The following is an 11,642-nucleotide window of genomic DNA, read 5'->3' on the forward strand; positions in this document are numbered from 1 at the left end:
TGTTGCTAAGAATTTTAAATTAAAAGATTTGTGTATTCAATATTTAAAAATACTTGTGTGTGTGTGTGTGTCTCACACACACACACACACACACACACGTGTATTAGGTACACCCTAAACCCTCATATACACACACACACACACACCCCCAACAGTTTATTAGGTACACCCTAAACCGTCAAATACACTCAGAGGCTCTATAGGGTTGAGGACCGGGGAATGTCTGATGCTGTCTGGTAGGAGCCATCCATGTATGGTGAATGGGACGGTGTACCTAATAAACTGTCCGATGGAACAGTAACTGAATGTCTTGATGCCTGTCTGTAGGAGCCATCCATTATGGTGAATGGGACGGTGTACCTAATAAACTGTCCGATGGAACAGTAACTGAATGTCTTGATGCCTGTCTGTAGGAGCCATCCATTATGGTGAATGGGACGGTGTACCTAATAAACTGTCTGATGGAACAGTAACTGAATGTCTTGATGCCTGTCTGTAGGAGCCATCCATTATGGTGAATGGGACGGTGTACCTAATAAACTGTCCGATGGAACAGTAACTGAATGTCTTGATGTCTGTCTGTAGGAGCCATCCATTATGGTGAATGGGACGGTGTACCTAATAAACTGTCCGATGGAACAGTAACTGAATGTCTTGATGTCTGTCTGTAGGAGCCATCCATTATGGTTGAATGGGACGGTTGTACCTAATAAACTGTCCGATGGAACAGTAACTGAATGTCTTGATGTCTGTCTGTAGGAGCCATCCATTATGGTGAATGGGACGGTGTAACCTAATAAACTGTCCGATGGAACAGTAACTGAATGTCTTGATGCCTGTCTGTAGGAGCCATCCATTATGGTGAATGGGACGGTGTACCTAATAAACTGTCGATGGAACAGTAACTGAATGTCTTGATGCCTGTCTGTAGGAGCCATCCATTATGGTGAATTGGGACGGTGTACCTAATAAACTGTCCGGTGAGTGTGTGTGATATAAATACTATAGTACACTTCTTTTGGCCTGAGCCCTACCACAGGGGTGGTGTGTAATTGTGTGTACCTGTGTAAGCGTATTGTACCAGCACCCACAATGCATCAGGGTCCACCCCCCTCCATCTTAACTTCTTCCTGTTTGGCCTCTCGGACATCACTGGTGAACATGGCCGCAAAGTAGTCAGACACCGACGACAGGACCAGTCTGACAGGGAGGAAGGAAGGAGAATTCAGATGTCAGACCAGAGAGAGAGAGAGAGAGAGAGAGAGAGAGAGAGAGAGAGAGAGAGAGCGAGAGCGAGAGAAGACCTGACCCACAAAATGAGGTGGAAACTGAGCTGCACTTCCTAACCTCCTGCCCAATGTATGACCATATTAGAGAGACATATTTCCCTCAGATTACACAGACCCACAAAGAATTTGAAAACAAATCCAATTTTGATAAACTCCCATATCTACTGGGTGAAATTCCACAGTGTGCCATCACAGCAGCAAGATTTGTGACCTGTTGCCACGAGAAAAGGGCAACCAGTGAAGAACAAACACCATTGTAAATACAACCCATATTTATGCTATCTTGCTATCTTGTGTACTTAATTTACTTAATTTTTATTGTTTCTTTTACTTTATATATTCACTTTGTATGTTTTCTACCTCACTTGCTTTGGCAATGTTAACACATGTTTCCCATGCCAATAAAGCCCTTGAATTTAATTGAATTGAGAGAGGAGAGAGAGAGACAGGACCAATCTGACAGGGAGGAAGGGAGGGGAATTCAGATGTTCAAACTAATGGGACTTTCTCAGCACAGAGAGAGAAAGAGAAAGAAAGAGAGAAAACAGAGATTATTCTGTTCGGCTAAAATAAGGCTTTCATCACGCACAAATATATTAGAAAATGTACTATAGGGGATTTGTTCAATTTCCACACACATCTTTCATTGTAGAGGAGCTTAGAAGGATGGAAGAGAGACAGAGAGAGAGAGAGACAGAGAGAGAGAGAGAGACAGAGAGAGAGAGAGACAGAGAGAGAGAGACAGAGAGACAGAGAGACAGAGAGAGACACAGAGAGAGACACAGAGAGAGAGACACAGAGAGAGAGACACAGAGAGAGAGACAGAGAGAGAGACACAGAGAGAGAGACAGAGAGAGAGACACAGACAGAGAGAGACAGAGACAGAGAGAGAGACAGAGAGAGAGACAGAGACAGAGACGAGAGGAAAGAAAGGACTTAAATGTTAAGGTCATATCTTAATAAGATGACTCTGAAATGTTAAGACAATAAAAGGTTATAAACCACTGACGGAATGAGATGTGCCCTTCACAATAAAAGGTTATAAACCACTGACGGAATGAGATGTAATAATAAATAAAAGGTTATAAACCACTGAAGGAATGAGATGTGCCCTTCACAATAAAAGGTTATAAACCACTGACGGAATGAGATGTGCCCTTCACAATAAAAGGTTATAAACCACTGACGGAATGAGATGTGCCCTTCACAATAAAAGGTTATAAACCACTGACGGAATGAGATGTACCCTTCACAATAAAAGGTTATAAACCACTGACGGAATGAGATGCACCCTTCACAATAAAAGGTTATAAACCACTGACGGAATGAGATGCGCCCTTCACAATAAAAGGTTATAAACCACTGACGGAATGAGATGCACCCTTCACAATAAAAGGTTATAAACCAGTGACGGAATGAGATGTGCCCTTCACAATAAAAGGTTATAAACCACTGACGGAATGAGCTGCACCCTTCACAATAAAAGGTTATAAACCACTGACGGAATGAGATGTACCCTTCACAATAAAAGGTTATCAACCACTGACGGAATGAGATGCACCCTTCACAATAAAAGGTTATAAACCACTGACGGAATGAGATGCACCCTTCACAATAAAAGGTTATCAACCACTGAAGGAATGAGATGTGCCCTTCACAATAAAAGGTTATCAACCACTGAAGGAATGAGATGTGCCCTTCACAATAAAAGGTTATAAACCACTGACGGAATGAGATGTACCCTTCACAATAAAAGGTTATAAACCACTGACGGAATGAGATGTGCCCTTCACAATAAAAGGTTATCAACCACTGAAGGAATGAGATGTGCCCTTCACAATAAAAGGTTATAAACCACTGACGGAATGAGATGCACCCTTCACAATAAAAGGTTATCAACCACTGAAGGAATGAGATGTGCCCTTCACAATAAAAGGTTATAAACCACTGACGGAATGAGATGTGCCCTTCACAATAAAAGGTTATAAACCACTGACGGAATGAGATGCACCCTTCACAATAAAAGGTTATCAACCACTGAAGGAATGAGATGTGCCCTTCACAATAAAAGGTTATAAACCACTGAAGGAATGAGATGTGCCCTTCACAATAAAAGGTTATAAACCACTGAAGGAATGAGATGTGCCCTTCACAATAAAAGGTTATAAACCATGTAAACCAAACATTTATTTCATTTAAAAAAGTTATGTTTTTACATTAATAATTTCTTCGTTTTTTTAATTCATTGTTTTTGGTCGACACATCAAATCCCTTTTTTCAAACTAAAATCAATCCCTTCAATCAATCAACAATCAATTCCTTCAATCAATCAACAATCAATTCCTTCAATCAATCAACAATCAATTCCTTCAATCAATTCCTTCAATCAATTCCTTCAATCAAGCAACAATCAATTTCTTCAATCAATCAACAATCAATTCCTTCAATCAATCAACAATCAATTCCTTCAATCAATTAACAATCAATTCCTTCAATCAATTCCTTCAATCAATTCCTTCAATCAATTCCTTCAATCAATCAACAATCAATAATCAATTCCTTCAATCAATCTATTCACAAAAAGTATCTGTGAGAATCAGATCCATGTACAGGACCAGTCAAAAGTTTGACACAACTACTCATTCAAGGGTATTTTTTATTTATTTATTTTTTACATTCCACAATCACCCGACCTCAACCCAACTGAAATGGTTTGGGATGAGTTGGACCACAGAGTGAAGGAAAAGCAGCCAACAAGTGCTCAGCATATGTGGGAACTCCTTCAAGACTGTTGGAAAAAGAATCTCAAATATATTTTAATTTGTTTAACACTTTTTTGGTTACTACATGATTCCATATTTGTGATTTCTTCATTTCTTCTTTTCTATTATTCTAATGTAGAAAATAGTCCAAATAAAGAAAAACCCATGTATATATATGCATGTCCTTCAGAAGAAAGGAGTAGAGTAAGAGTGAGAGTGAGAGTAAGAGTGAGAGTAAGAGTAAGAGTAAGAGTAAGAGTAAGAGTAAGAGTAAGAGTAAGAGTAAGAGTAAGAGTAAGAGTAAGAGTAAGAGTAAGAGTAAGAGTAAGAGTAAGAGTAAGAGTAAGAGTAAGAGTAGAGTAGAGTAGAGTAGAGTAGAGTAGAGTAGAGTAGAGTAGAGTAGAGTAGAGTAGAGTAGAGTAGAGTAGAGTAGAGTAGAGTAGAGTAGAGTAAGAGTAGAGTGAGAGTGAGAGTGAGAGTGAGAGTGAGAGTGAGAGTTAGAGTAGAGTAGAGTAGAGTGAGAGTGAGAGAAATTAGGAAATGGAAATGACAGTTATGTTCTGTAGTACCAATATAGGACATCTGTCATCTATAGCTCCCCTTTACAATGAGATGCATTATGGGGGAAAAGAGGCCTGGTGTGTGTCTGGGTGTGACAGTGTAGGTCTGTCCCCGACTAAAACACATCTGGGTCGACTGAGAATCTTCTGTTCTGTATAATATAACAGTGTAGGTCTGTCCCCGACTAAAACACATCTGGGTCGACTGAGAATCTTCTGTTCTGTATTTTTCAATATATAGACACATGTTATGTGTTTTAATTAAAAATACAAATGTCACATTTCCATAAGTATTCAGACCCTTTTACTCAGTGCTTTGTTGATGCACCTTCGGCAGTGATTACAGCCTCGAGTCTTCTTGGGTATGACGCTACAATCTCTGCAGATCCTCTCAAGCTCTGTCGGGTTGGATGGGGAGCGTCGCTGCACAGCTATTTTCAGGTTTCTCCAGAGATGTTCGATCAGGTTGAAGTCTGGGCTCCGGCTGCGACACTGAAGGACATTCAGAGTCTTGTTCCCGAAGCCACTTGGGTTGTCTTGGTAACGTGTTTAAGGTCGTTTTCCTAGTGGAAGTTTAACCTTAGCCCCAGTCTGAGGTCCGGAGCGCTCTGGAGCAGGTTTTCATCAAGGATCTCTCCGTACTTCGCTCCATTCATCATCATTTTCCCCTCGATCCTGACTAGTCTCCCAGTCCCTGCTGCTGAAAAACAAACCCCACAGCATCATGCTGCCACCACCATGCTTCACCGCAGGGATGGTGCAAGGTTTCCTCCAGACGTGACGCTTGGCATTCAGGCCAAAGAGTTCAATCTGTTGTCATGACGTTGGCCTGTTGGTCAGGTTTATGACCCCCATAAATACCTTCCCCCCCTTTCCTCTCTCTCTACTAACCAGTTGAAAATATGCGTTGGTACTTAATGAATATGATGTCAGACCAGTTGTCGTCTGAGACATTATTACTGATGATAGGACGACATAACTAGAATGTGTAGACTTTCCAAGATACAGTTTATCAGATTCACATGGAATTGTTGTGCAATTTAAATGTTTAAATATGAAACTATTTGTGAAAAGATTAAAATGTAATTTTAGCTTCTAAATGTGAGAATTGTTTCCATAAGGTAAATTCTGTTCACTCCGTGGCCCCGCCCATGTGAACAGACATTGGTTGTAAACTCTGCTCACTCCGTGGCCCCGCCCAAGTGAACAGACATTGGTTGTAAACTATGAAACACACCCTTCTCTCCCCACTACATAAGTCCCTATTGTTGCCGGGGACGATGGTCCATACGTTAAATGGGGCTAATATCAAACTACAGAACTAACAACTTAAATGTATGTAAACTTGTATGTAAACTTCTGACCCACTGGAATTGTGATACTGTGAATTATAAATGAAATAATCTGTCTGTAAACAATTCTTGGAAAAATGAATTGTGTCCTGCACAAAGTAGATGTCCTAACCGACTTGACAAAACAATAGTTTGTTAACAAGAAATTTGTTGGAGTGGATGTAAAACGAGTTTTAATGACTCCAACTGTGTGTGTGTGTGTGTTACCTGTGAGCAGGTATCCTCCTGTCCCCCGCCACCAGAGTGACGTCACACAGCTGCTTGGTTCGGAGGTAGGTCTCCATCCTGCTGAAGGTCAGGTCTGCGTGTGTGTGAGCCGTGTACACACACTCGTCGGGGGACACACACGGTTCCATCGACACACATGAGGACAGCGTTGTGCTGCTGTTGGAAGTCCTACACACACACAATGTATTTTATTGACTTTATTTAACTAGTGCGAGAGAAAGACACGATGTACACACACACACACACACACACACACACACACACACACACACACACACACACACACTTTCAAGATAGTGTTTTAATTGTCGGTCTATGGCAACCAAGACCATAGCAGGACACACACTGCAATTTAGTCTGCGCCATCTGAAGGACTGTATAAAGGACTGTATACACTGAGAATACAAAACATTAAGACGAGGAGTACCGTCTGAAGGACTGAAAACACTGAGTATACAATACATGAACACCTGCTCTTTCTCTCCATGACGCAGACTGACCAGGTGAATCCAGGTGAAAACAATGATCCCTTATTGATGACACTTATTAGATCCACTTCAATCAGTGTAGATGAAGGAGAGGAGACGGGTTAAAGAAGGATTTTTAAGCCTTGAGATAATTGAGACATGGATTGTGTCTGTGTGCCATTCAGAGGGTGAATGGGTCAGACTAAAGATTTAAGTGCCTTTGAACAGGGGTATGGTAGTAGGTACCAGGCGCACCGGTTTGAGTGTGTCAAGAACTGCAACGCTGCTGGGTTGGACAATCCTGAATGAATCGTGAATAATGATGAGTGAGAAAGTTAGATGCACAAATGTCATACCACCAAGACATGCTAACCTCTCACCATTACAATGACAGGGAGGTGTTAGCATTTTATATCATACCACCAAGACATGCTAACCTCTCACCATTACAATAACAGGGGAGGTTAGCATTTTATATCATAGCCCCAAGACATGCTAACCTCTCACCATTACAATAACAGGGGAGGTTAGCATTTTATATCATAGCCCCAAGACATGCTAACCTCTCACCATTACTATAACAGGGGAGGTTAGCATTTTATATCATAGCACCAAGACATGCTAACCTCTCACCATTACAATAACAGGGGAGGTTAGCATTTTATATCATACCCCCAAGACATGCTAACCTCTCACCATTACAATAACAGGGGAGGTTAGCATTTTATATCATACCACCAAGACATGCTAACCTCTCACCATTACAATAACAGGGGAGGTTAGCATTTTATATCATACCCCCAAGACATGCTAACCTCTCACCATTACAATAACAGGGGAGGTTAGCATTTTATATCATACCACCAAGACATGCTAACCTCTCACCATTACAATAACAGGGGAGGTTAGCATTTTATATCATACCCCCAAGACATGCTAACCTCTCACCATTACAATAACAGGGGAGGTTAGCATTTTATATCATACCACCAAGACATGCTAACCTCTCACCATTACAATAACAGGGGAGGTTAGCATTGTATATCATACCACCAAGACATGCTAACCTCTCACCATTACAATAACAGGGGAGGTTAGCATTTGTTGGTGGGGTTGTGATATTTATGCCTATAACTTCCTCACATATTATACACGGTAGACCCACAGCGAGCGTCCTATATACGGTAAACCCACAGCGAGCCTCCTATATACGGTAGACCCACAGCGAGCCTCCTATATACGGTAAACCCACAGCGAGCGTCCTATATACGGTAAACCTACAGCGAGCGTCCTATATACGGTAGACCTACAGCGAGCGTCCTATATACGGTAGACCTACAGCGAGCGTCCTATATACGGTAGACCTACAGCGAGCGTCCTATATACGGTAAACCCACAGCGAGCCTCCTATATACGGTAAACCCACAGCGAGCCTCCTATATACGGTAGACCCACAGCGAGCGTCCTATATACGGTAGACATACAGCGAGCGTCCTATATACGGTAGACATACAGCGAGCCTCCTATATACGGTAGACATACAGCGAGCGTCCTATAAACGGTAGACATACAGCGAGCCTCCTATATACGGTAGACATACAGCGAGCCTCCTATATACGGTAGACATACAGCGAGCGTCCTATATACGGTAGACATACAGCGAGCCTCCTATATAGGGTAGACATACAGCGAGCGTCCTATATACGGTAGACCTACAGCGAGCGTCCTATATACGGTAGACCCACAGCGAGCCTCCTATATACGGTAGACCCACAGCGAGCCTCCTATATACGGTAGACATACAGCGAGCCTCCTATATACGGTAGACCTACAGCGAGCGTCCTATATACGGTAGACATACAGCGAGCCTCCTATATAGGGTAGACATACAGCGAGCGTCCTATATACGGTAGACCTACAGCGAGCGTCCTATATACGGTAGACATACAGCGAGCCTCCTATATAGGGTAGACATACAGCGAGCCTCCTATATAGGGTAGACATACAGCGAGCCTCCTATATAGGGTAGACATACAGCGAGCCTCCTATATACGGTAGACATACAGCGAGCCTCCTATATACGGTAGACATACAGCGAGCCTCCTATATAGGGTAGACATACAGCGAGCGTCCTATATACGGTACACATACAGCGAGCGTCGTATATACGGTAGACCCACAGCGAGCGTCCTATATACGGTAGACCCACAGCGAGCGTCCTATATACGGTAGACATACAGCGAGCGTCCTATATACGGTAGACCCACAGCGAGCGTCCTATATACGGTAGACCCACAGCGAGCGTCCTATATACGGTACACATACAGCGAGCGTCCTATATACGGTAGACCCACAGCGAGCGTCCTATATACGGTAGACCCACAGCGAGCGTCCTATATACGGTAGACATACAGCGAGCGTCCTATATACGGTAGACCCACAGCGAGCCTCCTATGTTGAATGCTGCTTGCTATACAAAGTTGACCATTCAGTAAAAATCTATAGAGAATTTAACTTTGTACAGAAAGTAGGCAGGCTAACAGAAAGTAGGCAGGCTAACAGAAAGTAGGCAGGCTAACAGAAAGTAGGCAGGCTAACAGAAAGTAGGCAGGCTAACAGAAAGTAGGCAGGCTAACAGAAAGTAGGCAGGCTAACAGAAAGTAGGCAGGCTAACAGAAAGTAGGCAGGCTAACAGAAAGCTAACCGAAAGTTAGCTGAAACACAGACCTACGTTAAAGCACCGAGAGGAGACAACAAGCTAAACTCATTCTCCTCATACCTGCAGGAGCTGGAGGCAATGTCGTCGCGGTTATTATTACTCTCGGTTCCGGTCAGTCTAGTCTCCTCTTCAGCCTCGGGAACAGACGCCTCCGGTACCGCCGGTTGGAGGAGCGATGAGCCGTCCGCGGGGCGCTCTATGTCTGTTACCGGCCGAGAGTGAGAGACAGACAACCGGGTGACCCACTCCGGTTGGCTGAAGGACCGCGGACAAGAGGAATGTCCAGCTGCCGCGGCTGCAAACGCTGTTACCGGGAGGTTATCAGTGGGACTCCCAGCATAATTATCCGTAAACTTGCTGTTATTGGCGTTGCATGAACTATTACCACTACAACTACCGTTATCGCTAGTTCCAACTGCTACTATGCAATTATTTCCTGTACCGGTTCCGTTACTGGTAGAACAGACACGAACAGAGGGGCTCTGGTACTCTCCGGGGCTGGCCCCTGCTCCTCTCCCGGTAAAGAAGTCTCCTAGCGGGGGGTTGTGGGGCGGGGGAGCAGCCGGGTGACCGAACCACCTCCATCGACTCCGGAGAATCTGCTTCACATCGAAGTCTTTCCGCAGAGAAGAGGAGCCGCTGGTTGACATTCAGGCTCTGGAGACCGGGAGAAATGTTACCGTTACCGTCGCTACTGTACTACAGCTCTCTATGAAACCCCACGGTTACAACTGAGGAAGAGAGGCTTGAGGAGGAGGAGAAGAGGGAGAAATGTCCCGGAGCTCGTACCTAGTTACCGTCGCTACTGTACTACAGCTCTCTATGAAACCCCACGGTTACAACTGAGGAAGAGAGGCTTGAGGAGGAGGAGAAGAGGGAGAAATGTCCCGGAGAACGTACCTAGTTACCGTCGCTACTGTACTACAGCTCTCTATGAAACCCCACGGTTACAACTGAGGAAGAGAGGCTTGAGGAGGAGGAGGAGAAGAGGGAGAGACAGCACTCCGTTCTGTTTCTAAAAGAACACGGTGTAGGAGTTGTCTTTTCTCCTCTCCCTCCTATGCTGGTGCTCACCGACAACACGCACACACCCGCTCTCTCTCTCTCCACGTTGCAACGGCACAACGGCGCTCGTAATTGGGCCACTATCTCTGTGTGTATAAAATTACCACCACATAAAACACACACACAGTCCTTTCCTTCAGAAAGGAAATTTATTGTGTCAAACGCTTTATGCACAAACCAGGCAAAATTTTACACATGTGGAAAATAGAATATTCTGGTGGTATAGAACAATAAGGTGTGTGTGTAAGGCATTCATTATTCTCTCATCTAATGAATTAGAGAGCAATGAGGAGATGGACACGGTGTCTCATCTAATGAACTAGAGAGCAATGAGGCGATGGACACTGTCTCTCTCATTAAATGAACTAGAGAGCAATGAGGAGATGGACACTGTCTCTCTGGAGAGCAATGAGGAGATGGACACTCTCTCTGGAGAGCAATGAGGAGATGGACACAGTCTCTCTCACCTAATGAATTAGAGAGCAATGAGGAGATGGACACGGTCTCTCTCATCTAATGAATTAGAGAGCAATGAGGCGATGGACACTCTCATCTAATGAATTAGGGAGCAATGAGGAGATGGACACTGTCTCTCTGGAGAGCAATGAGGAGATGGACACTGTCTCATCTAATGAATTAGAGAGCAATGAGGCGATGGACACTGTCTCTCTCATCTAATGAATTAGGGAGCAATGAGGAGATGGACACTGTCTCTCTGGAGAGCAATGAGGAGATGGACACTGTCTCATCTAATGAATTAGAAAGCAATGAGGCGATGGACACTGTCTCTCTCATCTAATGAATTAGGGAGCAATGAGGAGATGGACACTGTCTCTCTCATCTAATGAATTAGGGAGCAATGAGGAGATGGACACTGTCTCTCTCATTAAATGAACTAGAGAGCAATGAGGAGATGGACACTGTCTCTCTGGAGAGCAATGAGGAGATGGACACTCTCTGGAGAGCAATGAGGAGATGGACACAGTCTCTCTCACCTAATGAATTAGAGAGCAATGAGGAGATGGACACGGTCTCTCTCATCTAATGAATTAGAGAGCAATGAGGCGATGGACACTCTCTCATCTAATGAATTAGGGAGCAATGAGGAGATGGACACTGTCTCTCTGGAGAGCAATGAGGAGATGGACACTGTCTCATCTAATGAATTAGAGAGCAATGAGGCGATGGACACTGTCTCTC

The 11,642-nt window shown here is 43.8% G+C and overlaps 1 pseudogene; it reads right to left on the reverse strand.

Annotated features, from left to right (window-relative positions):
* The window catches only part of LOC116360055 (kelch-like protein 5), an 11,836-nt pseudogene extending 635 nt beyond the window's left edge, over positions 1-11,201 (reverse strand).
* Between the last annotated feature and the right edge of the window lie 441 nt (positions 11,202-11,642).

Source organism: Oncorhynchus kisutch, unplaced genomic scaffold (assembly GCF_002021735.2).
Source record: "Oncorhynchus kisutch isolate 150728-3 unplaced genomic scaffold, Okis_V2 Okis07a-Okis12b_hom, whole genome shotgun sequence".
Lineage (NCBI taxonomy): Eukaryota > Metazoa > Chordata > Actinopteri > Salmoniformes > Salmonidae > Oncorhynchus > Oncorhynchus kisutch.